The sequence below is a fragment of the Orcinus orca genome, chromosome 1 (assembly GCF_937001465.1).
Source record: "Orcinus orca chromosome 1, mOrcOrc1.1, whole genome shotgun sequence".
In the NCBI taxonomy this organism is placed as follows: Eukaryota; Metazoa; Chordata; class Mammalia; order Artiodactyla; family Delphinidae; genus Orcinus; species Orcinus orca.
The window spans coordinates 161,704,375-161,730,602 of NC_064559.1; the positions used below are offsets into that span (position 1 = coordinate 161,704,375).

At 39.8% G+C, this 26,228-nt stretch overlaps 1 long non-coding RNA gene and 1 pseudogene across 1 annotated transcript in view; both read right to left on the minus strand.

The window, feature by feature from the left end:
• The window catches only part of LOC117202852 (uncharacterized), a 278,339-nt gene that overhangs the window by 20,614 nt on the left and 231,497 nt on the right, over positions 1-26,228 (minus strand). The window contains exon 6 of the long non-coding RNA XR_007471360.1: positions 7,071-7,176. This is a non-coding gene — a long non-coding RNA (uncharacterized LOC117202852). The remainder of the gene's footprint in view (positions 1-7,070; positions 7,177-26,228) is intronic.
• LOC101272609 (bridging integrator 3-like) lies at positions 294-1,137 on the minus strand (annotated as a pseudogene).

Genomic DNA, 26,228 nt, shown 5'->3' on the forward strand with positions numbered 1-26,228 from the left:
GAACAGTTTGGAAATAAGAAAGTCCCTGGGGTTTTCTACACTGCTTACCTGTGTCTCCTGGCTCTTGCTATTGGGTGGGGAGACAGCAGCCTGCTTGGGGTTCCTGGTGCCAAGCTCATTCCAAAGGGCTGGTGAGGCAGGGTGGGAGCCGCCTCTGTCTCCAACCTGCCAGGTACCATACTTCTCCTAAGGGAGGGCCTTCTGCTAGGCTGACGTCTGAACCTGAACTTGAAAAGGTCAAAGGCTCAAGAGGCTGACTGGTGTCCTAGGAATCTTCTGAAGGGAAGAGGGATTTAGTCATCAGACACAATAGAGAGGTTCTGGACTCCCTCAGTTTGGTCTCATTCTCCCGGAGTCTCCTGCTGCCCAGACCTCATCCAGGTGTCCAGGCTGGTCAAGATGTTGGGTCAAGTCTCCAAAGATCTTATGTGTCTCCTGACCTGCTCTTGGATCAGGGACTCAAAGCTGAGATGGAAGGAGTGGAGTTGGCTGTTGTAGAACCTCAGCAGCTCATCCAGGAGCTGTTTGTTCTTGGCTTCAAGGTCATCCCATACAGGCCAAAGGTCTTCTGGGCAGCACCAGCCCTGCCTTCTCCTTTTCCTCATACTTCTCCACCTTGGCCTACAATCACCTATAGTCCTAGTATATAGGAAGGCTGCTTCCTACCACCTTCTCACCACCATGCTGAGGTTCTGGAAGACACTGCCAAACTTTTTCAGGGTTCAGTAATGGTCTTTCAGATCTGGTTCACTTTTTCCTGGTTGAAGGTATCCATCCACTTCATGGCCATGTCCAGGGTGGTCACCATGTTCAGTAAGTCCTGGTCTTGCTGGCAGAGGGGATTAGAGAGTAAGTCTAAGGACATCTTCACAGCAGATTTGATGACCAGGTCAGCACTGGGACTCTTCTTCATGTCCTTTCTCAGCCTCCTGGTCTGCTCTTCCAGCTGCTGGAGTTTTCTATACTTCCTTTCACAGTCTCTCTCCACTGCTGACCAGTCTTGGAAGGAATTCAGCTCATGTTCATGAATGTGGCCCTGCTGCCAGGATCTTCAGCTGCAACTCGGTCCTCCTTTTTTTTTTTTTTTTTTTAAGGAGACTTGTTTTACTTAGAGTGGAAAATTCTGCCAAGGACAAAGTCAACACAACCATATGCATGGAACACAAATATATGTATGGAACATTATATATACAAAGGGTGCTTGTAGGGTTGTAGCAATGCAGAAGTAAGAAGTTAGGAACAGGGAAGAATTCTCCCCTACAGGTTTCAGAGGGAGCATGGCCCTGACTTGATTTCAAACTTCTGGCCTTCAGAACTGTGACACAATAAACTTCAATAGTTTTAAGCCACCTCGTTTGTGGTGTTCTGTGATGGCAACCCTAGGAAATGAATACATATCCTCTGTGCAAAGTATTGCCCAGCATGTTAGAGATTCTCTCAGAAGAATGTTCCTCTCTGTTGCTGGAGGTGCTCAAACACAAGTAGGAAGACTACTCAGTGGTGATGTTGTTGAGGAATTTAAATTATTACTTATTTTTAAGAGTCCCACGTAAGCCAGATTCTATAATCTTAAGATATGAAGAGCTTGGAGGGGAATGATTCTGGCATTACATTACAACATTTGGAGGTGACTCTGATGAGTATTACCAGGACAGTTGGATTTTTCTAAATTGGCCCAGTCTTATAAGCTACAGCCACCAATTAGAAAAATATTTTTTAAATTAAATTTATTTACTCATTTATTTTTGGCTGCATTGGGTCTTCGTTGCTGCACGCAGGCTTTCTCTAGCTGTGGTGAGTGGGGGCTACTCTTTGTTGCGGTGCACAGGCTTCTCACTGAGGTGGCTTCTCTTGTTGTGGAGCACGGGTTCTAGGCACGCAGGCTTCAGTAGTTGTGGCACGTGGGCTCAGTAGTTGTGCCTCGTGGGCTCTAGAGCACAGGCTCAGTAGTTGTGGCGCACGGGCTTAGTTGCTTGGCAGCATGTGGGATCTTCCTGGACCAGGGATTGAACCCGTGTCCCTTGCATTGGCAGGCAGATTCCTAACTGCTGCACCACCAGGGAAGCCCAGAAAAAGATGTTTTTAAAGTGCTGTTAAGGTCTTTCTCAATGATTTATCCACTTTCAAAGAGTGTTCGCCCTCCATGTGCACTGTGGATTTAACTGCTTTGTCTATATCTTGCCATTTTTCAGACCTAGGAGTGAAAATGTGTTTCAGGTGTGAAATACTGTCTTGAACTAAGAAAGCAGGAGTGACTAAGACTCACCCAAGCCCTCCAACAGAGCCCCAAACTCCTTACCTGCTCTTAGAATTTAAGTATTAGATGCCTAAGACTGTGGAAACCACCAAACCTACAAATGATTGAGTTATTTGTAGTGAGGTGGATGGACATAGAGTCTGTCATACAGAGTGAAGTAAGTCAGAAGGAGAAAAACAAATACCGTATGCTAACACATATACATGGAATCTAAAAAAAAAAAAAAAAGGTTCTGAAGAACATAGGGGCAGGACAGGAATAAAGACACAGATGTAGAGAATGGACTTGAGGACACGGGGAGTGGGAAGGGTAAGCTGGGACGAAGTGAGAGAGTGGCAGGGACATATATACACTACCAAATGTAAAATCGATAGCTAGTGGGAAGCAGCCACATAGCACAGGGAGATCAGATTGGTGCTTTGTGACCACCTAGACGGGTGGGATAGGGAGGGTGGGAGGGAAACACAAGAGGGAGGAGATATGGGGATATATGTATACATATAGCTGATTCACTTTGTTATAAAGCAGAAACTAACATACCATTGTAAAGCAATTATACTGCAATAAAGATGTCAAAAATAAACAAACAAAAAGCAAATTTTTTTAAAAATTGCACAAATTTCAAAAGTCTCTGGCCTATGTTCCTTGTTGGAAATGGAGCCTCCTGCCTTTTTAGTGTTAAAGGAGTCTCAGTTTCCTTCTTGAGATTATCCCCCATTATTGGATATTGATTTATTATTTTCATAAAATTGCACATGGGAGCCTGTTGCCTGAGACCAGTCATAAATTATAAAAACGTGTTCAGCTCCTCTGTAGGGACTGATCGTCTTATGGGGAGAATTACCCAGAACTAAATTTAACTGCTTTGTATAGGTTTGCAAGAAGGTTTGATGTCCCTGGCCCTCTAATGAGGAAGGGAAAGTAGAAAGGGGCTAACATTTTCTAACAACCTACTAGGGACCAAATTCTTTGCATGGTACTTAATTTAATGCTCTTAACACAATGAAGCACAATCACCACCTGCTTTGATAGAAGATAAAGTAGAGGCACAGAATGATGAAAGACTTTCCCCAGGCTAGTGAAGGAGCAGAGCCAGAGTCAAACCTAACTTTGTCTGCCTCTGAAGTTAAACCTCTTTCCAATTACTGCATTGCCATTCTAAAGTGGAGTAGTAATATCTCAGCTAGAGGTGGACAGAGTGGTTTTTATTAATATCAACCTAAACCTTGTGCTCTTCAAGTTCTGAGAGATTTGCTCCAAGGAGCCATTAAGAAAGGACACTGATCCAAGGGCTATCAATTAACACGTTCTTCATACACAGCTATAAGCAGCTATTTAAAACCTGGGTAATATCTTCCTAAAAATACGTATCAGTTGTCTGGGTATTTATGCCCTATCACTCTTGGTTTTCCATCCTTGACTCCATTAATAGAATTTTCCTTAATTCCCTTTCTCTTTTTATGGCTTCGCAAGAGGCTAATTTGCAGGCAAAACTGCTAATTTTACAGTTGCTTTCTGCTTCCTCAGCACGAGACTGACTGAGGAGTTATTAATAGAAGAATAGGATTCCCTTTTCATCCTTTTGCTACTGACTGTTGTAGGAGGTGGGAAAAACTCCATTATTTAATAACATTTGTTCTTCTTGAAAGGTCATCATTCCAGTCTTTCAGTTTCCACTAAAGTATAGCAGTATCAGCAGCCACAGCCACCTTCTCTTCCTGAAGGGATTCTGGAATTCCTCCAGGTTATACAGTTGGCATAAAACTGTCTTTGAGATCCTCCTTGGGAATGGGGTCCAGCTGGGAAATTCTCTCGGTATTTCTGTGCATTTTCCAAATAGTAATTTCTAGCCACAATTATTTTTAAATGTGCCAGTCACCTACATTCCTGAAAAGGATGCTGAATTTGGAATATATTAGTTGAGAATTGTATTTGGCTGCTCATAGCAGAGAATAGAAATAATAGTGGCATAAACAAGAAAACATTATTTTTCACATAAAATATGTTTTAAAATAGACATTCAGGATTGGTATGGTGAGTTCACATTGTCATCAGAGACCCAAGCTCCTTCTGCCTTTCAATTTTATTGTCACTACCATGTAGTTTCCATCCTCACAGGTGACCTATGGTCTCAGATAGCCACTGGACCTATGACTATAAATTTATGATTCTAATCAGGAATCAGAACATAGAGTAAAGGGCAAAAGGGACAGATCAGCTGTCTCTCCATCACTTATGGGACTTTCCCATAGGTCCTCGCAACAGATTCTGTTTATATCTCAAGCTGTAAGGGAGACTGGGAACCATACATAGTCTTTTATCTGGGCACACTGCTGCCTCCATAGTAACTAGGGTTATCTTACTAAGAAGAAAGGGTAGGACAATATTAGAGAGGCAAATAGCATGTCTGCTACATGGAACAAAGAGAATGACTAAATAAAATTAAGCCAATAAACCCTTACTAAGCACCTATTTTATGCCTGGAGATGAAATAGAAAGTTTAGATTAATTCCTTTAAGGAACAAAAACTTACCTACATTATATACCTCATGTCTTCTTAGCCTAGAATGCTTTTTCCTTCCTTGTTCACCTGGAGAACTTGTATTAATTATTCAAGGCTGTTCTCCAATATCACCTGCTGTCTGATGCTTCCTTGGAAGATTCTTCCCAGGAAGAATTAATCTATTGCCAGGTGCTCAGCTCTGTCCCTATAGCACCTTATCCTTCACTCTACTTCACCACTTAATTCCTCAGAGGCAGTGTGCTGAAGTGAGGGTAACATGAGAAGTAGGAAATGCTGACGTCAACTCCCAGGTCTGTTGCTTACTAGCACTGAGACAGATGCTTTTGCCCTTTGGGCTACAGTTTTCCTGCTGCAGAAGAGAGAACGCTAAGTTCCACTTCAGGGACTTTTGTGAAGATTAAATGAGATTTCTTAGGAAATACTATCCAAAAGAAATTTATATCAGTTATGTCAAAATTAAATCAAACTGATGTGAAGTCCAAAGCATTTTTTAAAATAGAAAAGGTTATTACAAAATAGTAAGTTTTAAATTCCTGTTAATTTTAATGATTCTAAATCTATATGGACTTAAGATAACCTCAACATAATGTAATGCAAAAGAATGAAAGTGAAACTTCAGATAGAAATAGATAAACCTATGACCTATTAGAATATTATAACACAATTATCTGTGAAAAATTAAGCACAAAGGTCAGTAAAGAGCTAGAAAATTTGAACAACACAACTAACATGTTTGATTTAATGAATATCTATCTATCTATCTATCTATATCAGTCTTGAATCAATGTCAGAGAACACACATCCTATTTAAACACATGCAGACTCTTTATGAAAAACTGTCCTAGGCCATAATGCAATCTCAACCGATTTCAAAGAATTGTCATCATACAGACCATCCTCTCTGACCATAATGTAACTAATGCAGTGAAAAGTTACTCACAAAAATATAATTAAACACAATATAAAATTGGAAATTTTAAAATTTACTTTTAATGCCAACCCCAGTTAAATAAAATTCTCTACCTACTCTCCAACATCCTCACAGCAGAACTGATCAGAGAAAAATCAAAACCCTGCTGATTGGTCTCATCTTACATTCATGACCATTAAACTCAAGCAGAACTTTAAGATTGCTTGGTATTCATGCTAATTTCACTCATCCTCCTACTCTCTTATGTAACTACTCTACACCTTTTTCTCTTTCCCCAAACCACGACCCCTACTCCCATACTTCCTCTCAGCTTAGACCTTGCTTACTATTTCTCTCAGAAGAAAGAAGCAATCAGAAGATAACTTTAACAAGCTCACATCAGAAAATATATTCACCTGTTTCTTCTTTAGCTTTTCTTATGACGCATAAACTCTTCATGTACCCTATGGACTTCAACCCCTCCACTTTTACACCAAGTCCCACTTTCTGTCACCCACTCAAGAATAGCTCCTGCACTTCTCCACCTTATTTCCTATGTCACAAATTTTCATAATCACACAGACATGTAAATTTTCCCATCTTATAAAGAGAACATATTTTCCTCCATGTACTTCCCTCTCCCCTTTTACAGAAAAAAATCCTTACGGTGGCTGTGAGAATCCATCTGGTGACCTCCAACTACAGGGAGTGTAACTGACCAAGAACCCAATTGCTATGCTCTAAAATCTACCTCTACACTTGCACCAAGGCCATGTTTCGCACAAGCGACTTAGTCAGTGGCCAAGTATAGCAGGAACACTAAAGCAGGTACGTTGAGTCCACTAAATAAGACTCCTCTGATGCCTTTGGCTACAACTCTCTGATAGCCTTATGGAAATGTTCTTTAGTCACGTGGTAGTCTATGACGTGTCCATCCAACCTTCAGTCCCTTTCTCCCTCATGAAGGTCAGACTTACAAGCAGTTGAAGGACTATCCCAATCTTTTTAAGCTCTCTCCCCACTTTCTCTAACACAGGTATGTTTCCTAATAAAATCCTTGCACATTTAATTTCATCTGGGAATCTGCTTCTCAGAGGATTCAAACTAATTCACTCCTCTGAAGAGTTTACTTTCCTCACTCTCCATTCCTCTCCTCTCACTTTGTCTTGAATCCATCCTAATCAAGTTTTTGAGCCACAACTCCATTGAAACTGTTCTTGTCAGCAAATTCCAAGACTGCTCAATTGAAAGATTAAACTTCTCCATATTTTAGTTGCTCCACCAGCAGTATTTGATACAGTTCATCCCTCCCTCTTCTTCAAACTGAAAGGCTGACAGGATATACTAAACTGTAACTTGTGTATTCAACTGCTACTCACCTTCTCCATTTAGATGTTTTATACGTATCTCTGATTTAACCAGCCCAAAACTGGGGATTTGATGATCTTCCCTCCAAATATTCATTCTCTCTTAATCTTCTTCAATCTGTAAATGAACATTCCATCCTGAAAGAGGGGACACTACTACATATCCTATGGACATTAAAAGGTTAAGGAGTAATACTATGGACAATTCGATGACCACAAATATGATAACCGAGATGAAATAGACCAGTCATTTAAAAGACACAATTTTCCAAAACTCACACAAGACAATCAGAATAGGCCTATATCTATTAAGGAAATTGAGTTTGGCTAAAGCTGGTCTTTGTCTTCTCTACATTAGTGAATCACCACTTCAAACAATTGCTTACTTTCTTCCCTGAAAAGCAGTTTCTGGTTATTGGACTGGCCAATATTAATATTTTTATTGAGTAATCAATATTCCATTTATTGAATGTTCCTATGAGATATTATGTTGTGCTAGCTGCTTTTGATATATACTTCTTACTTCTTTTAACAACCATCCCATTTAATGGATGAGAAAATTGTAGCTCAGTGAAATTTAGTTGTTTGTCCATTATCCAACAGTTAGCTGAATGGATGACCTGGGATTTTAAAACAGCTGTCTGACTCCAAAGCCTGTGCTTTCTCTATAGCCCCATGCTAGTGCATAAGAAGGTACCCTAGAACCTATGAATCAATGAGATATCACTGTCCATTCACTAAAGGGTTAATATTTTTGCCTGCTCCTGTTCTAGCTTCTTGGAAGAAGATGTAGGGTCTTTACCTCTACAACATCTACCATGAAGCTCACCCTGAGCATTTGATCTCCTGCTAGTATGCTTTCTGATACATACTGGAAAATAAAACTAGGAAGCCAGGCATGGTTTAGTCATACTTGTTAAACTTTTATGCTACCAGTCAGAAATGATGTTGACCTTAAAGTTATGATTAGAAGCACACATTCTGAAAAAGAACACAGTTCAATAACAACAAAACCAGTAAGACCTGGGAGAGGCTTCTGAGAGCCCACAGATGATATGAAGCATAAACAGCTGCTATATGATATATTATTGCCTCTGGCATTCACTATTTATGGTGAAACTGTAAGGTGGTACAGTTTTTCCCTGTACACATGTTTTTCAAGAGAGAAGGAGGGAAATCATGCAATTTTTTTTGTAGTTTCAAAGGGGCAAGAGAGAGGAAGTGGTTTGAGAGGGACAGAAAATATGGTCCACCCACTTCTGCTATCCATTGCCTGCTTTCCAAGCATGTGAACTGAAGTGTAAGAAGTCTGGTAAACTGGAAAGTTAGAGTTGTTACAGACAGATATGCCTTTGATATCATTTCTTTACTACATTTTTATTGAGGTAAAATATAAATAACATAAAACTTACCATTTCAACAATTTGAAGTGTACAGTTCAGCGGCATTAAGTACATTCACAATGTTGTACAACCATTACCACTATCTAGTTCCATAATTTTTCTTAATCATAAATGGAAACCACATATCTGTTAGTAGTCACTTCCTATTTCCCCCTTCCCCCAGCTCCTTGCAACTAATAACCTCCTCTCTGCCTCTACAGATTTTCCTATTCTGAAGGTTTTACATAAGAAACCTACATACGGAGGCAAAAGACCTATACACCAAAAACTATAAGATGCTAATGAAAGGAATGAAAGACGACACAAACAGATGAAAAAATATACCATGTTCTTGGACTGGAAGAATCAATATTGTGAAAATGACTATACTACCCAAAGCAATCTACAGATTCAATAAAATCCCTAGCAAATTACCAAAGCAATTTTTCACAAAACTAAAACAGAAAATTTTACAATTTGTATGGAAACACAAAAGACCCCAAATAGCAAAAGAAATATTGAGAAAGAAAAACGGAGCTGGAGGAATCAGGCTCCCTGACTTCAGACTATACTACAAAGCTACAGTAATCAAGACAGTATGGTACCAGCACAAAAACAGAAATATAGATCAATGGAACAGGACAGAAAGCCCAGAGAGAGAAGGCGGAAGATGGCGGAAGAGTAAGACGCGGAGATCACCTTCCTCCCCACAGATACACCAGAAATACATCTACACGTGGAACAACTCCTACAGAACACCTACTGAAGGCTGGCAGAAGACCTCAGACCTCCCAAAAGGCAAGAAACTCCCCACGTACCTGGGTAGGGCAAAAGAAAAAACGGAGACAAAAGAATAGGGACGGCACCTGCACCAGTGGGAGGGAGCTGTGAAGGAGGAAAAGTTTCCACACTCTAGGAAGCCCCTTCGCGGGCGGAGACTGTGGGAGGCGGAGGGGGGAGCTTCGAAGCTGCGGAGGAGTGCACAGCAAAGGGTGCGGAGGGCAAAGCGGGGAGATTCCCGCACAGAGGATCGGTGCCGACCGGCACTCACCAGCCCGAGAGGCTTGTCTGCTCACCCGCCGGGGCGGGCGGGGCTGCGAGCTGAGGCCGGAGCGCAGGGAGAGGACTGGGGTTGGCGGCTTGAACATAGCCTGAAGGGGTTAGTGCACCACAGCTAGCCGGGAGGGAGTCCGGGGAAAAGCCTGCACCTGCAGAAGAGGCAGGAGACTTTTCCTTCCCTCTTTGTTTCCTGGGGCGTGAGGAGAGGGGTTTAAGAACGCTGCTTAAAGGAACTCCAGAGACGGGCGCGAGCCGTGGCTGAAAGCGCGGAATCCAGAGACGGGCGCGAGCCGCGGCTGATAAGCGCGGAATCCAGAGACGGGCGCGAGCCGCGGCTGAAAGCGCGGAATCCAGAGACGGGCGCAAGCCGCGGCTAAAAGCGCGGACCCCAGAGGCGGGCGGGAGACGTTAAGGCTGCTGCTGCCGCCACCGAGGGGCCTGTGTGCGAGCACAGGTCACTCTCCACACCCCTCTTCCGCGGAGCCTGTGCAGCCCGCCACTGCCGGGTTCCCGGGATCCAGGGACAACTTCCCCGGGAGAGCGCACAGCGCGCCTCAGGCTGGTGCAAAGTCACGCCGGCCTTTGCCACCGCAGGCCCGCCCCGCGCTCTGTGCCCCTCCGTCCCCGCCGGCCTGAGTGCGCCAGAGCCCCCAATCAGCGGCTCTTTTAACCCCATCCTGTCTGAGCAAAAAACAGACGCCCTCCAGCGATCTACACTCAGTGGCAGGGCCAAATCCAAAGCTTAGCCCTGGGAGCTGTGAGAACAAAGAAGAGAAAGGGAAATCTCTCCCAGCAGCCTCAGAAGCAGCGGATTAAAGCTCCACAATCAACTTGATGTACCCTGCATCTGTGGAATACCTGAATAGACAACCAATCATCCCAAATTAAGGAAGTGGACTTTAGGAGCAAGATCTATGATTTTTTTCCCCTTTCCTCTTTTTGTGAATGTGTATGTGTATGCTTCTGTGTGAGATCTTGTCTGTATAGTCTTGCTTCCACCATTTGTCCTAGGGTTCTATCCGTCCATGTTTTTTTTAAAATTTTTTTTTCTTAATAATTAATTTTAATAACCTTATTATACTTTACCTTCTTTCTTTCTTTCTTTCCGTCCTTCCTTCCCTCCTTTAGACAACGAATCATCCCAAATTGAGGAGGTGGTCTCTGACAGCAAGATTTAGGATTTTTCCCCATTTACCTCTTTTAGTGAGGGTGTATGTGTATGCTTCTGTGTAAGATTTTGTCTGTATAGCTTTGCTTCCAACATTTGTCCTAAGGTTCTTTCCGTCCCTTTTTTTTTTTTCTAAATAAGAAGTTTTTAATTCAATAACTTTATTATACTTTATTTTATTTTTACTGTATCTTCTTTCTTTCTGTCTTTTTTCCTTCTTTCCCTCCTTCCTTCCTTCCTCCCTCCCTCCCTCCTTTCTTTCCTTCTTGCCTTCTTTCCTTCTTTGCTTCTTTCTTTCTTTCTTCCTTCCTTCCTACCCTCCTTTCCTTCTTTCTTTCCTCATACTTCTACTAATTCCCTCTACTTTTTCTCCCTTTTATCCTGAGCCTGTGGATGAAAAGCTTTTGGTGCTCCAGCCAGGAGTCAGGCCTCTGCCTCTGAGGTAGGACAGCCAACTTCAGGACACTGATCAACAAGAGACCTCCCAGCTCCACATAATATCAAACGGCGAAAATCTCCCAGAGACCTCCATCTTAACACCAGCACCCAGCTTCACTCAACGACCAGCAAGCCACAGTGCTGGAAAACCTATGCCAAACAACTAGCAAAACAGGAACACAACCCCACCCATTAGCAGAGAGGCTGCCTAAAATCATAATAAGGCCACAGACACCCCCAAACACACCACCAGACGTGAACCTGCCCACTAGAGAGACAAGATCCAGCCTCATCCACCACAACACAGGCACTAGCCCCCTCCACCAGGAAGCCTACACAACCCACTGAACCAACCTTAGCCACTGGAGACAGACATCAAAAACAGGAGGAACTACAAACCTGCAGCCTGCAAAAAGGAGACCCCAAACACAGTAAGATAAGCAAAATGAGAAGACATAAAAACACACAGCAGATAAAGGAGCAAGATAAAAATGCACCAGACCTAACAAATGAAGAGGAAATAGGCAGTCTACCTGAAAGAGAATTCAGAATAATGATAGTAAGGTTGATCCGAAATCTTGGAGATAGAATGGACAATAGATTGGACAAAATGCAAGAATCAGTTAACAAGGACCTAGAAGAACTAAAGATGAAACAAGCAACGATGAACAACACAATAAATGAAATTAAAAGTACTCTAGATGGGATCAATAGCAGAATAACTGAGGCAGAAGAACGGATAAGTGACCTGGAAGATAAAATAGTGGAAATAACTACTGCAGAGCAGAATAAAGAAAAAAGAATGAAAAGAACTGAGGACAGTCTCAGAGACCTCTGGGACAACATTAAACGCACCAACATTCGAATTATAGGGGTTCCAGAAGAAGAAGAGAAAAAGAAAGGGACTGAGAAAATATTTGAAGAGATTATAGTTGAAAACTTCCCTAATATGGGAAAGGAAATAGTTAATCAAGTCCAGGAAGCACAGAGAGTCCCATACAAGATAAATACAAGGAGAAATACGCCAAGACACATATTAATCAAACTGTCAAAAATTAAATACAAAGAAAGCATATTAAAAGCAGCAAGGGAAAAACAACAAATAACACATAAGGGAATCCCCATAAGGTTAACAGCTGATCTCTCAGCAGAAACCCTACAAGCCAGAAGGGAGTGGCAGGACATACTGAAAGTGATGAAGGAGAAAAACATGCAGCCAAGACTACTCTACCCAGCAAGGATCTCATTCAGATTTGATGGAGAAATTAAAACCTTTACAGACAAGCAAAAGCTGAGAGAGTTCAGCACCACCAAACCAGCTTTACAACAAATGCTAAAGGATCTTCTCTAGGCAAGAAACACAAGAGAAGGAAAAGACCCATAATAACGAACCCAAAACAATTTAGAAAATGGGAATAGGAACATACATATCGATAATTACCTTAAATGTAAATGGACTAAATGCTCCCACCAAAAGACACAGATTAGCTGAATGGATACAAAAACAAGACCCTTATATATGCTGTCTACAAGAGACCCACTTCAGACCTAGAGACACATACAGACTGAAAGTAAGGGGATGGAAAAAGATATTCCATGCAAATGGAAGCCAAAAGAAAGCTGGAGTAGCAATTCTCATATCAGACAAAATAGACTTTAAAATAAGGACTATTAAAAGAGACAAAGAAGGACACTACATAATGATCAAGGGATCGATCCAAGAAGAAGATATAACAATTGTAAATATTTATGCACCCAACATAGGAGCACCTCAATACATAAGGCAAATACTAACAGCCATAAAAGGGGAAATCGACAGTAACACATTCATAGTAGGGGACTTTAACACCCCACTTTCACCCATGGACAGATCATCCAAAATGAAAATAAATAAGGAAACACAAGCTTTAAATGATACATTAAACAAGATGGACTTAATTGATATTTATAGGACACTCCATCCAAAAACAACAGAATACACATTTTTCTCAAGTGCTCATGGAACATAATCCAGGATAGATCATATCTTAGGTCACAAATCAAGCCTTGGTAAATTTAAGAAAATTGAAATTGTATCAAGTATCTTTTCTGACCACAACGCCATGAGACTAGATATCAATTACAGGAAAAGATCTGTAAAAAATACAAACACAGGGAGGCTAAACAATACACTACTTAATAATGAAGAGATCACTGAAGAAATCAAAGAGGAAATCAAAAAATACCTAGAAACAAATGACAATGGAGACACAACGACCCAAAACCTGTGGGATGCAGCAAAAGCAGTTCTAAGGGGGAAGTTTATAGCAATACAAGCCCACCTTAAGAAGCAGGAAACATCTCGAATAAACAACCTAACCTTGCACCTCAAGCAATTAGAGAAAGAAGAACAAAAAAAACCCAAAGCTAGCAGAAGGAAAGAAATCATAAAAATCAGATCAGAAATAAATGAAAAAGAAATGAAGGAAACAATAGCAAAGATCAATAAAACTAAAAGCTGGTTCTTTGAGAAGATAAACAAAATAGATAAACCACTAGCCAGACTCATCAAGAAAAAAAGGGAGAAGACTCAAATCAATAGAATTAGAAATGAAAAAGGAGAGGTAACAACTGACACTGCAGAGATAAAAGAGATCATGAGAGATTACTACAAGCAACTCTATGCCAATAAAATGGACAATCTGGAAGAAATGGACAAATTCTTAGAAATGCACAACCTGCCAAGACTGAATCAGGAAGAAAGAGAAAATATGAACAGACCAATCACAAGCACTGAAATTGAAACTGTGATTAAAAATCTTCCAACAAAGAAAAGCCCAGGACCAGATGGCTTCACAGGCGAATTCTATCAAACATTTAGAGAAGAGCTAACACCTATCCTTCTCAAACTCTTCCAAAATATAGCAGAGGGAGGACCACTCCCTAACTCCTTCTACGAGGCCACCATCACCTTGATACCAAAACCAGACAAGGATGTCACAAAGAAAGAAAACTACAGGCCAATATCACTGATGAACATAGATGCAAAAATCCTCAACAAAATACTAGCAAACAGAATCCAACAGCACATTAAAAGGATCATACACCATGATCAAGTGGGGTTTATTCCAGGAATGCAAGGATTCTTCAATATACGCAAATCAATCAATGTGATAAACCATATTAACAAATTGAAGGAGAAAAACCATATGATCATCTCAATAGATGCAGAGAAAGCTTTTGACAAAATTCAACACCCATTTATGATAAAAACCCTGCAGAAAGTAGGCATAGAGGGAACTTTCCTCAACATAATAAAGGCCATATATGACAAGCCCACAGCAAACATCATCCTCAATGGTGAAAAACTGAAAGCATTTCCACTAAGATCAGGAACAAGACAAGGTTGCCCACTCTCACCACTATTATTCAACATTGTTTTGGAAGTTTTAGCCACAGCAATCAGAGAAGAAAAGGAAATAAAAGGAATCCAAATTGGAAAAGAAGAAGTAAAGCTGTCACTGTTTGCAGATGACATGATCCTATACATAGAGAACCCTAAAGATGCTACCAGAAAACTACTAGAGCTAATCCATGAATTTGGTAAAGTGGCAGGATACAAAATTAATGCACAGAAATCTCTGGCATTCCTATATACTAATGATGAAAAATCTGAAAGTGAAATCAAGAAAACACTCCCATTTACCATTGCAACAAAAAGAATAAAATATCTAGGAATAAACCTACCTAAGGAGACTAAAGACCTGTATGCAGAAAATTATAAGACACTGATGAAAGAAATTAAAGATGATATAAATAGATGGAGAGATATACCATGTTCTTGGATTGGAAGAATCAACATTGTGAAAATGACTCTACTACCCAAAGCAATCTATAGATTCAATGCAATCCCTATCAAACTACCACTGGCATTTTTCACAGAACTAGAACAAAAAATTTCACAATTTGTATGGAAACACAAAAGACCCCGAATAGCCAAAGCAATCTTGAGAACGAAAGAAGGAACGGGAGGAATCAGGCTCCCTGACTTCAGACTATACTACAAAGCTACAGTCATCAAGACGGTATGGTACTGTCACAAAAACAGAAAGATAGATCAATGGAACAGGATAGAAAGCCCAGAGATAAATCCATGCACATATGGACACCTTATCTTTGATAAAGGTGGCAGTAATGTACAATGGAGAAAGGACAGCCTCTTCAATAAGTGGTGCTGGGAAAACTGGACAGGTACATGTAAAAGTATGAGATTAGATCACTCCCTAACACCATACACAAAAATAAGCTCAAAATGGATTAAAGACCTAAATGTAAGGCCAGAAACTATCAAACTCTTAGAGGAAAACATAGGCAGAACACTCTATGACATAAATCACAGCAAGATCCTTTCTGACCCACCTCCTAGAGTAATGGAAATAAAAACAAAAATAAACAAATGGGACCTAATGAAACTTCAAAGCTTTTGCACAGCAAAGGAAACCATAAACAAGACCAAAAGACAACCCTCAGAATGGGAGAAAATATTTGCAAATGAAGCAACCGACAAAGGATTAATCTCCAAAATTTACAAGCAGCTCATGCAGCTCAATAACAAGAAAACAAACAACCCAATCCAAAAATGGGCAGAAGACCTAAATAGACATTTCTCCAAAGAAGATATACAGACTGCCAACAAACACATGAAAGAATGCTCAACATCATTAATCATTAGAGAAATGCAAATCAAAACTACAATGAGATATCATCTCACACCAGTCAGAATGGCCATCATCAAAAAATCTAGAAACAATAAATGCTGGAGAGGGTGTGGAGAAAAGGGAACACTCTTGCACTGCTGGTGGGAATGTGAATTGGTTCAGCCACTATGGAGAACAGTATGGAGGTTCCTTAAAAAACTACAAATAGAACTACCATACAACCCAGCAATCCCACTACTGGGCATATACCCTGAGAAAACCAAAATTCAAAAAGAGTCATGTACCAAAATGTTCATTGCAGCTCTATTTACAATAGCCTGGAGATGGAAACAACCTAAGTGCCCATCATCGGATGAATGGATAAAGAAGATGTGGCACATATATACAATGGAATATTACTCAGCCATAAAAAGAAACGAAATTGAGCTATTTGTAATGAGGTGGATAGACCTAGAGTCTGTCATACAGAGTGAAGTAAGTCAGAAAGAAAAAGACAAATACCGTATGCTAACACATATATATGGAATTTAAGAAAAAAATGTCATGAAGAACCTAGGGGTAAAGCAGGAATAAAGACGCAGACCTCTTAGAGAACGGACTTGAGGTTATGGGGAGGGGGAAGGGTGAGCTGTGACAGGGCGAGAGAGAGTCATGGGCATATACACACTAACAAACGCAGTAAGGTAGATAGCTAGTGGGAAGCAGCCGCATGGCACAGGGATATTGGCTCGGTGCTTTGTGACAGCCTGGAGGGGTGGGATGGGGAGGGTGGGAGGGAGGGAGACGCAACAGGGAAGACATATGGGAACATATGTTTATGTATGACTGATTCACTTTGTTATAAAGCAGAAACTAACACACCATTGTAAAGAAATTATACCCCAATAAAGATGTTAAAAAAAAAAAAAAAAAAAAAAGAAAGCCCAGAGAAAAACCCATGCACATATGGTTACCTAACCTATGACAAAGGAGGCAAGAATATATAATGGAGAAAAGACAGTTTCTTCAATAAGTGGTGATGGGAAAACTGGACAGCTATATGTAAAAGAATAAAATTAGAACAGTTCCTAACACCATACACAAAAATAAACTCAAAATTATTAAAGACCTGAATGTAAGGTCAGATACTATAACATTCTTAGAGGAAAACATAGGCAGAACACTCTTTGACATAAATCACAGCAGGATCTTTTTTGACTGCCTAGAGTAATGAAAATACAACAAAAGTAAACAAATGGGACCTAATTAAATTTAAAAGCATTTGCACAGCAAAGGAAACCATAAACAAGACAAAAAGACAACCCTCAGAATGGGAAAAATATTTGCAAACGTAGCAACTGACAAAGGATTAATCTGCAAAATTTATAAGAAACTCATGCAGCCCAATATCAAAAAAACAAACAACATCAGAAATTGGACAGAAGACCTAAATAGACATTTCTCCAAAGAAGACATACAGATAGCCAAAAAACACATGAAAAGATGCTCAACATCACTAATTATTGGAGAAATGCAAATCAAAACAACAATGAGGTATCACCTCACACCAGTCAGAATGGCCATCATTAAAAAATATACAAACAGGGGAGAGACCTCCAAGATGGAGGAGGAGTAAGACGTGGAGATCACCTTCGTCCCGACAAACACATGAGAAATACATCTACATATGAAACAACTCCTATAGAACACCTAGTGGACCCTGGCAGAGACCTCAGACTTCCCAAAAGGCAAGAAACTCCCCATGGGCCTGGCCATGTGGCTGACAGAGTCTGGGTGTTCCAGCCAGCTGCCAGGCCTGTGCCTCTGAGGTGGGAGAGCGGAGTTCATGACGTTAGTCCACCAGAGACCTCCTACCTCCACATAATATCAAATGGCGAAAGCTCTCCCAGAGATCTCCATCTCAACGCTAAGACCTAGTTAGTTCCACTCAAGGACCAGCAACATACAGTGCTGGACACCCTATGCCAAACAACTAGCAAGACAACAACACAACACAACCCAGTAGCAGAGAGGCTGCATGAAATCATAATAAGGTCATAGATACCCCAAAACACACCACCAGACACAGTCCCACCCACGAGAAAGACAAGATCCAGCCTCATCCACCAGAACACAGGCACCAGTCCCCTCCACCAGAAAGCCTACACAAGCCCCTGAACCAACCTTACCCACTGGGGGCAGACAACAAAAACAACGGGAACTATGAACCTGCAACCTGCAAAAAGGATATCCCCAAACACAGTAACTTAAGCAAAATGAGAACACAGAAAAACACACAGCAGATGAAGGAGCAAGGTAAAAACCCACCTGACCAAACACATGAAGAAGAAATAGGCAGTCTACCTGAAAAAGAATTCAGAGTAATGACAGTAAAGATGATCCAAAATCTCGAAATAGAATGGAGAATATACAAGAAATGTTTACAAGGATCTAGGAGAACTAAAGAGCAAACAATGATGAACAACACAATAAATGAAATTTAAAATTCTCTACAAGGAATCAACAGCAGAATAACTGAGGCAGAAGAACGGATAGGTGACCAGGAAGATAAAATAGTGGAAATAACTACTGCAGAGCAGAATAAAAAAAAATGAATGAAAAGAATTGAGGACAGTCTCAGAGACCTCTGGGATAACAATAAACACATCAACATTCAAATTATAGGGGTCCCAGAAGCAGAAGAGAAAAAGAAAGGGACTGTGAAAATATTTGAAGAGATTGTAGCTGAAAACTTCCCTAATATGGGAAAGGAAATAGTTAATCAAGTCCAGGAAGCACAGAGAGTCCCATACAGGATAAATCCAAGGAGAAACAGGCCAAGACACATATTAATCAAACTATCAAAAATTAAATACAAAGAACAAATATTAAAAGCAGCAAGGGAAAAACAAGTAAAACATAAGGGAATCCCCATAAGGTTAACAGCTGATCTTTCAGCAGAAACTCTGCAAGTCAGAAGGGAGTGGCAGGACATATTTAAAGTGATGAAAGAGAAAAACCTACAACCAAGATTACTCTACCAGGCAAGAATCTCATTCAGATTTGACGGAGAAATTAAAAGCTTTATAGACAAGCAGAAGGAAAGACAATTCAGCACCACCAAACCAGCTTTACAACAAATGCTAAAGGAACTTCTTTATGCAGGAAACACAAGAAAAGAGAAAGACCTACAATAATAAACCCAAAACAATTAAGAAAACAGTAATAGGAACATACGTATCAATAATTACCTTAAATGTAAATGGATTAAATGCTCCAACCAAAAGACATAGACTGGCTGAACAGATACAAAAACAAGACCCGTATATATGCTGTCTACAAGAGACCCACTTCAGACCTAGGGACACATACGACTGAGAGTGAGGGGATGGAAAATGATATTCCATTTAATCTCCAAAATTTACAAGCATCTCATGCAGCTCAATATCAAAAGAGCAAACAATGCAATCCAAAAATAGCAGAAGACCTATATAGATATTTCTCCAAAGAAGATATACAGATTGCCAACAAACACATGAAACGATGCTCAACATCACTAATCATTAGAGTAATGCAAATCAAAACTACAATGAAGTATCACCTCACACTGATCAGAATACCCATCATCAAAAAATCTACAAACAGGGCTTCCCTGGTGGTGCAGTGGTTGAGAGTCCACCTGCCGATGCAGGGGACATGGGTTCGTGGTCCGATCTGGGAAGATCCCACAAGCCGCTGGGGCCGTGAGCCGTGGCCGCTGAGCCTGCACGTCCGGAGCCTGTGCTCCACAAAAGGAGAGGCCACAACAGTGAGAGGCCTGTGTACCGCAAAAAAAAAAAAAGAAAATCTACAAACAATAAATGCTGGAGAGGGTGTGGAGAAAAGGGAACCCTCATGCACTGTTGGTGGGAATGTAAATTGATACAGCCACTATGGAGAACAGTATGGAGGTTCCTTAAAAAACTACAAATAGAGGCTTTCCTCATGGCACAGTGGTTGAGAGTCTGCCTGCCAATGCAGGGGACATGGGTTCGTGCCCCGGTCCAGGAAGATCCCACATGCCATGGAGCGGCTGGGTCTGTGAGCCATGGCCGCTGAGCCTGCGCATGCGGAGCCTGTGCTGCGCAATGGGAGAGGCTACAACAGTGAGAGACCCGCGTACCACAAAACAAAAACAAAAACGAAAAAACAACTACAAATAGAACAACCATATGACCCAGCAATCCCACTACTGGGCATATACCCTGACAAAACCATAATTCAAAAAGTGTCATGTACCATGATGTTAATTGCAGCTCTATTTACAATAGCCAGGACGTTGAAGAAACCTAAATGTCCACTGACAGATGAACAGATAAAGGAGATGTGGCCCATATATACAATGGAATACTACTCAGCCATAAAAAGAAACAAAACTGAGTTATTTGTAGTGAGGTGGATGGACGTAGAGTCTGACATACAGAAGTAATTCAGAATGAGAAAAACAAATACCATATGCTAACACATATATATGGAATCTTAAAAACAAAAAAAAGGTTCTGAAGAACCTAGGGGCAGGACAGGAATAAAGATACAGACATAGAGAATGGACTTGGGGACATAGGGAAGGGAAAGGGTAAGCTGGGATGAAGTGAGAGAGTAGCAAAGACATATATACACTGCCAAATGTAAAATAGATAGCTAATGGGAAGCAGCCACATACCACAGAGAGGTCAGCTCGGTGCTTTGTGACCACCTAGAGGGGTGGCATAGGGAAAGTGGGAGGGAGATGCAAGAGGGAGGAGATATGGGGATATACTTTAATGTATAGATTCACTGTGTTATAAAGCAGAAACTAACACACCATTGTAAGGCAATTATACTCCAATAAAGATGTTAAAAGAATTGTTAAAAATACAATACAATAGGCATAATCTACACAAAAGAAGAAATCTACAAACAAGAAGTGCTGGAGAGGGTGTGGAGAAATGGAGACCCTCTTGCACTGTTGGTAGAAGTGTAAATTGATATAGCCCTTATGGAAAACAGTATGGAGTTTCCCTAAAAAACTAAAAATAGAAGTACCATATGACCCAGCAATCCCACTACTGGGCATATACCCAGAGAAAACCATAGTTCAAAAAGACACATGCACCCCAATGTTTATTGCAGCACTATTTACAATAGACAGAACATGGAAGCAACCTAAATGTCCATCAACAGAGGAATGGATAAAGAAGATGTGGTACATATATACAATGGTATATTACTCAGTCATATAAAGGAATGAAATTGGGTCATTTGTAGAGACATGGATGGACCTAGAGACTGTCATAGAGTGAAGTATGTCAGAAACAGAGAAACAAATATATATTAACATGCATATGTGGAATCTAGAAAATGGTATAGATGATCTTATTTGCAAAGCAGAAATAGAGACACAGACGTACAGCATGAATATAGGGATACCAAGGGGGAAAGGGGGTGAGGGTGGGAGGAATTGGGAGATTTGGATTTACATATATACACTATTGATACTACTTGTAAAATATATAACAAATGAGAACCTACTATAAACTCAGAGAACTCTACTCAGTGCTCTGTGGTGAACTAAATGGGAAGGGAATCTAAAAAAGAGTATATATATATATAACTGATTCACTTTAGTGTACAGCAGAAACTAAAATAACATTGTAAAGCAACTATACTCAAAAAAAATTTAATAAAAAAAATAGAATCATACAATTTGTGGTATTTAATAGCTGACATCTTTCATTTAGCATCATGTTTTCCACATTAACCCACAATATACCATGAATTAGTACTTCATTCCTTTATATGGCTGAATAATGCTCCATTGTATAGATAGTCCACATTTTGTTTACCCATTCATCAGCTGATGAACATTTGGATGTTCCTACCTTTTGACTATTGTTGAATAGTGCTTCTTGGAGATCATTTTAGATGCACCCAAATCTATCTGTCAAGTGTTGAAGACAGTCGCAGTAACTCCACTCTTTTCCCAAGTGCCCTAGGCCTCACACCTTTGCACAGGCTGCCAGCTCCACTCCCACACTGGTGAATCAGTTTCAATTTCATCTTCTCCAAGTCCCTCTTCTTTTACTCTACATTAACAAGCTCTTCACCATGCAAGTCTCTACCTCATGCTCTTCCTTGTTTCCTTTTTTCATCACAATTTTTAAAAAATATCTTTATTGGAGTATAATTGCTTTACATTGTTGTGTTAGTTTCTGCTGTACAGCAAAGTGAGTCAGTTATACATATATATATTTATATATATACTCTTTTACATATCTGCTGTATAACAAAGTGAATCAGCTATATGTATACTTATATCCCCATAAACCCTCACTCTTGCATCTCCCTCCCACCCTCCCTATCCCACCCCTCTAATGGGTCACAAAGCACCGAGCTGATCTCCCTGTGCTATGCAGCTGCTTCCCACTAGCTATTTTACATTTGGTAATGTATACATGTCAATGCCACTCTCTCATTTCATCCCAGCTTAACCTTCCCCCTCTCCGTGTCCTTAATCCATTCTCTACATCTGAGTCTTTATTCCTTTCTGGCCCCTAGGTTATTCAGAACCATATTTTTTTAGATTCCACATATATGTGTTAGCATATGGTATTTGTTTTTCTGTTTCTGACTTACTTCACCGTGTATGACAGATTCTAGGTGCATCCACCTTACTACAAATAACTCAATTTTGTTTCTTTTTATGGCTGAGTAATACTCCGTTGTTATATGTGCCACATCTTCTCTACCTGTTCATGTCTCAATGGACACTTAGGTTGCTTCCATGCCCTGCTTACTGTAAATAGAGCTGCAGTGAACATTGTGGTACATGACTCTTTTCTTTCTTTTTTTTTTTTAATGGAAGAAAATATTTTATTCAAAATAAGCTGTTTTCCCTGGCACTTTTTCAGGAGAATCATTGATCTTCTTTATATAGTATACTTTTGTATGGGATACATAAATACATTCTTTTATCTTTTTTTTGAATTTTTGAATTTTATTTATTTTTTTATACAGCAGGTTCTTCTTAGTCATCCATTTCATACACATCAGTGTATACATGTCAATCCCAATCTCCCAATTCATCACACCCCCACCCCCACCCCCCGCCGCTTCCCCCCTTGGTGTCCATATGTTTGTTCTCTACATCTGTGTCTCAATTTCTGCTCTGAAAACCGGTTCCTCTGTACCAGTTTCCTAGGTTCCACATATATGCATTAATATACGATATTTGTTTTTCTCTTTCTGACTTACTTCACTCTGTATGACAGTCTCTAGATCCATCCATGTCTCTACAAATGACCCAATTTCGTTGCTTTTTATGGCTGAGTAATATTCCATTGTATATATTATCACATCATCTTTATCCAGTCGTCTGTCGATGGGCATTTAGGTTCCTTCCATGACCTGGCTATCGTAAATAGTGCTGCAATGAACATTAGGGTGCATGTGTCTTTTTGAATTATGGTTTTCTCTGGGTATATGCCCAGTAGTGGGATTGCTAGGTCATGTGGTAGTTCTATTTGTAGTTTTTTAAGGAACCTCCATACTGTTCTCCATAGTGGCTTATCAATTTACATTCCCACCAACAGTGCAAGAGGGTTCCCTTTTCTCCACACCCTCTCCAGCATTTGTTGTTTGTAGATTTTCTGATGATGCCCATTCTCACTGGTGTAAGGTGATACCTCATTGTAGTTTTGATTTGCATTTCTCTGATAATTAGTGATGCTGAGCAGCGATTCATGTGCTTCATGGCCATCTGTATGTCTTCTTTGAAGAAATGTCTATTTAGGTCTTCTGCCCATTTTTGGATTGGGTTGTTTGTTTTTGGAATATTGAGCTGCATGAGCTGTTTATATATTTTGGAGATCAATCCTTTGTCCATTGATTCATTTGCAAATACTTTCTCCTATTCAGAGGGTCGTCTTTTCATTTGGTTTATGGTTTCCTTTGCTGTGCAAAAGCTTTGAAGTTTCATTAGGTCCCATTTGTTTACTTCTGTTTTTATTTCCATTGCTCTAGCAGGTGGATCAAAAAGATCTTGCTGTGATTAATGTCAAAGTGTGTTCTTCCTATGTTTTCCTCTAAGAGTTTGATAGTGTCTGGCCTTACATTTAGGTCTTTAATCCATTTTGAGTTTATTTTTGTGTATGGTGTTAGGGAGTGTTCTAATTTCATACTTTTACATGTACCTGTCCAGTCTTCCCAGCACCACTTATTGAAGAGGCTGTCTTTTCTCCACTGTATATTCCTGCCTCCTCTATCAAAGATAAGGTGACCATATGTACCTGGGTTTATCTCTGGGCTTTCTATCTTGTTCCATTGATCTATGTTTCTGTTTTTGTGCCAGTACCATATTGTCTTCATGACTGTAGCTTTGTTGTATAGTCTGAGGTCAGGGAGTCTGATTCCTCCACCTCCGTTTTTGTCCTGCAAGACTGCTTTGGATATACAGGGTGTTTTGTGTCTCCATACAAATTTTAAGATTTTTTGTTCTAGTTTTGTAAAAAATGCCATTGGTGTTTTGATAGAGATTGTACTGAATCTGTAGATTGCTTTGGGTAGTATAGTCATTTTCACAATGTTGATTCTTCCAATCCAAGAACATGTTATATCTCTCTATCTGGTTGTATCATCTTTAATTTCTTTCATCAGTGTCTTATAGTTTTCTGTATACAGGTCCTTTGTCAACCTAGGTTCGTTTATTCCTAGGTATTTTATTCTTTTTGTTGCAATGGTAAATGGGAGTGTTTCCTTAATTTCTCTTTCAGATTTTTCATCATTAATATATAGGAATGTAAGAGATTTCTGTGCATTAATTTTGTATCCTGCAACTTTAAAAAATTCATTGATTAGCTCTAGTAGATTTCTGGTGGCATCTTTAGGATTCTCTATGTAGAGTATCATGTCATCTATGAACAATGACAGTTTTACTTCTTCTTTTCCAATTTGGATTCCTTTTCTTTCTTTTTCTTCTTCTTTTTCTTCTTGCCGTGGCTAGGACTTCCAAAACTATGTTGAATAATAGTGGTGAGAGTGGACATCCTTGTCTTGTTCCTGATTTTAGAGGAAATGCTTTCAGTTTTTCACCATTGAGAATGATGTTTTTGCTGTGGGTTTGTCATATATGGCCTTTATTATGTTGAGGTAGGTTCCCTCTATGCCCACTTTCTGGAGAGTTTTTATCATAAATCAGTGTTGAATTTTGTCAAAAGCTTTTTCTGCATCTATTGAGATGATCATATGATTTTTCTACTTCAATTTGTGAATATGGTGTATCACACTGATTGATTTGCATATGCTGAAGAATCCTTGCATCCCTGGGAGAAATCCCACTTGATCATGGAGTATGATCCTTCTAATATGTTGTTGGATTCTGTTTTCTAGTGTTTTGTTGAGGAGTTTTGCATCTATATTCGTCAGTGATATTGGTCCTTAATTTTCTTTTTTGTAGATTCTTTGTCTAGTTTTGGTATCAGGGTGATGGTGGCCTCACAGACTGAGTTTGGGAGATTTCCTTCCTCTGCAAGTTTTTGGAAGAGTTTGAGAAGGATGGGTGTAGCTCTTCTCTAAATATTTGATAGAATTCACCTTTGAAGCCATCTGGTCATGGACTTTTGTTTGTTGGAAGATTTTTAATCGCAGTTTCGATTTCATTACTTGTGATTGGTCTGTTCATATTTACTATTTCTTCCTGGTTCAGTCTTGGAAGGTTATACCTTTCTAAGAATTTGTCCATTTCTTCCACATTGTCCAGTTTATTGGCATAGAGTTGCTTGTAGTAGTCTCTTAGGATGCTTTGTATTTCTGCCATGTCTGTTGTAACTTCTCGTTTTTCATTTCTAATTTTTTGATTTGAGTCCTCTCCCTCTTTTTCTTGATGAGTCTGGCTAATGGTTTATCAATTTTGTTTATCTTCTCAAAGAACCAGCTTTTAGTTTTATTAATCTTTGCTATTGTTTTGTTTCTGTTTCATTTATTTCTGCTCTGATTTTTATGATTTCTTTCCTTCTGTTAGCTTTGGGTTTTGTTTGTTCTTCTTTCTCTAGTTCCTTTAGGGTTCCTGTAGGGTTCCGGTAGGGTTAGATTGTTTATTTGAGATTATTTATTTGAGATTTTTCTTGTTTCTTGAGGAAGGCTTATATAGCTATAAACTTCCCTCTGAGAACTGCTTTTGCTGCATCCCATAAGTTTTGAATCTTCGTGTTTTCATTGTCATTTGTCTCCAGGTATTTTTTTTTTTTGATTTCCTCTGATTTCTTCAGTGATCTCTTGCTTATTTAGTAACGTATTGTTTAGCCTCCATGTTTTTGTGTTTTTTACATTTTTTCCCCCATAATTCATTTCTAATCTCATAGTGTTGTGGTCAGAAAACATGCTTGATGTGATTTCAATTTTATTAAATTTACTGTGGCTTGATTTGTGACCC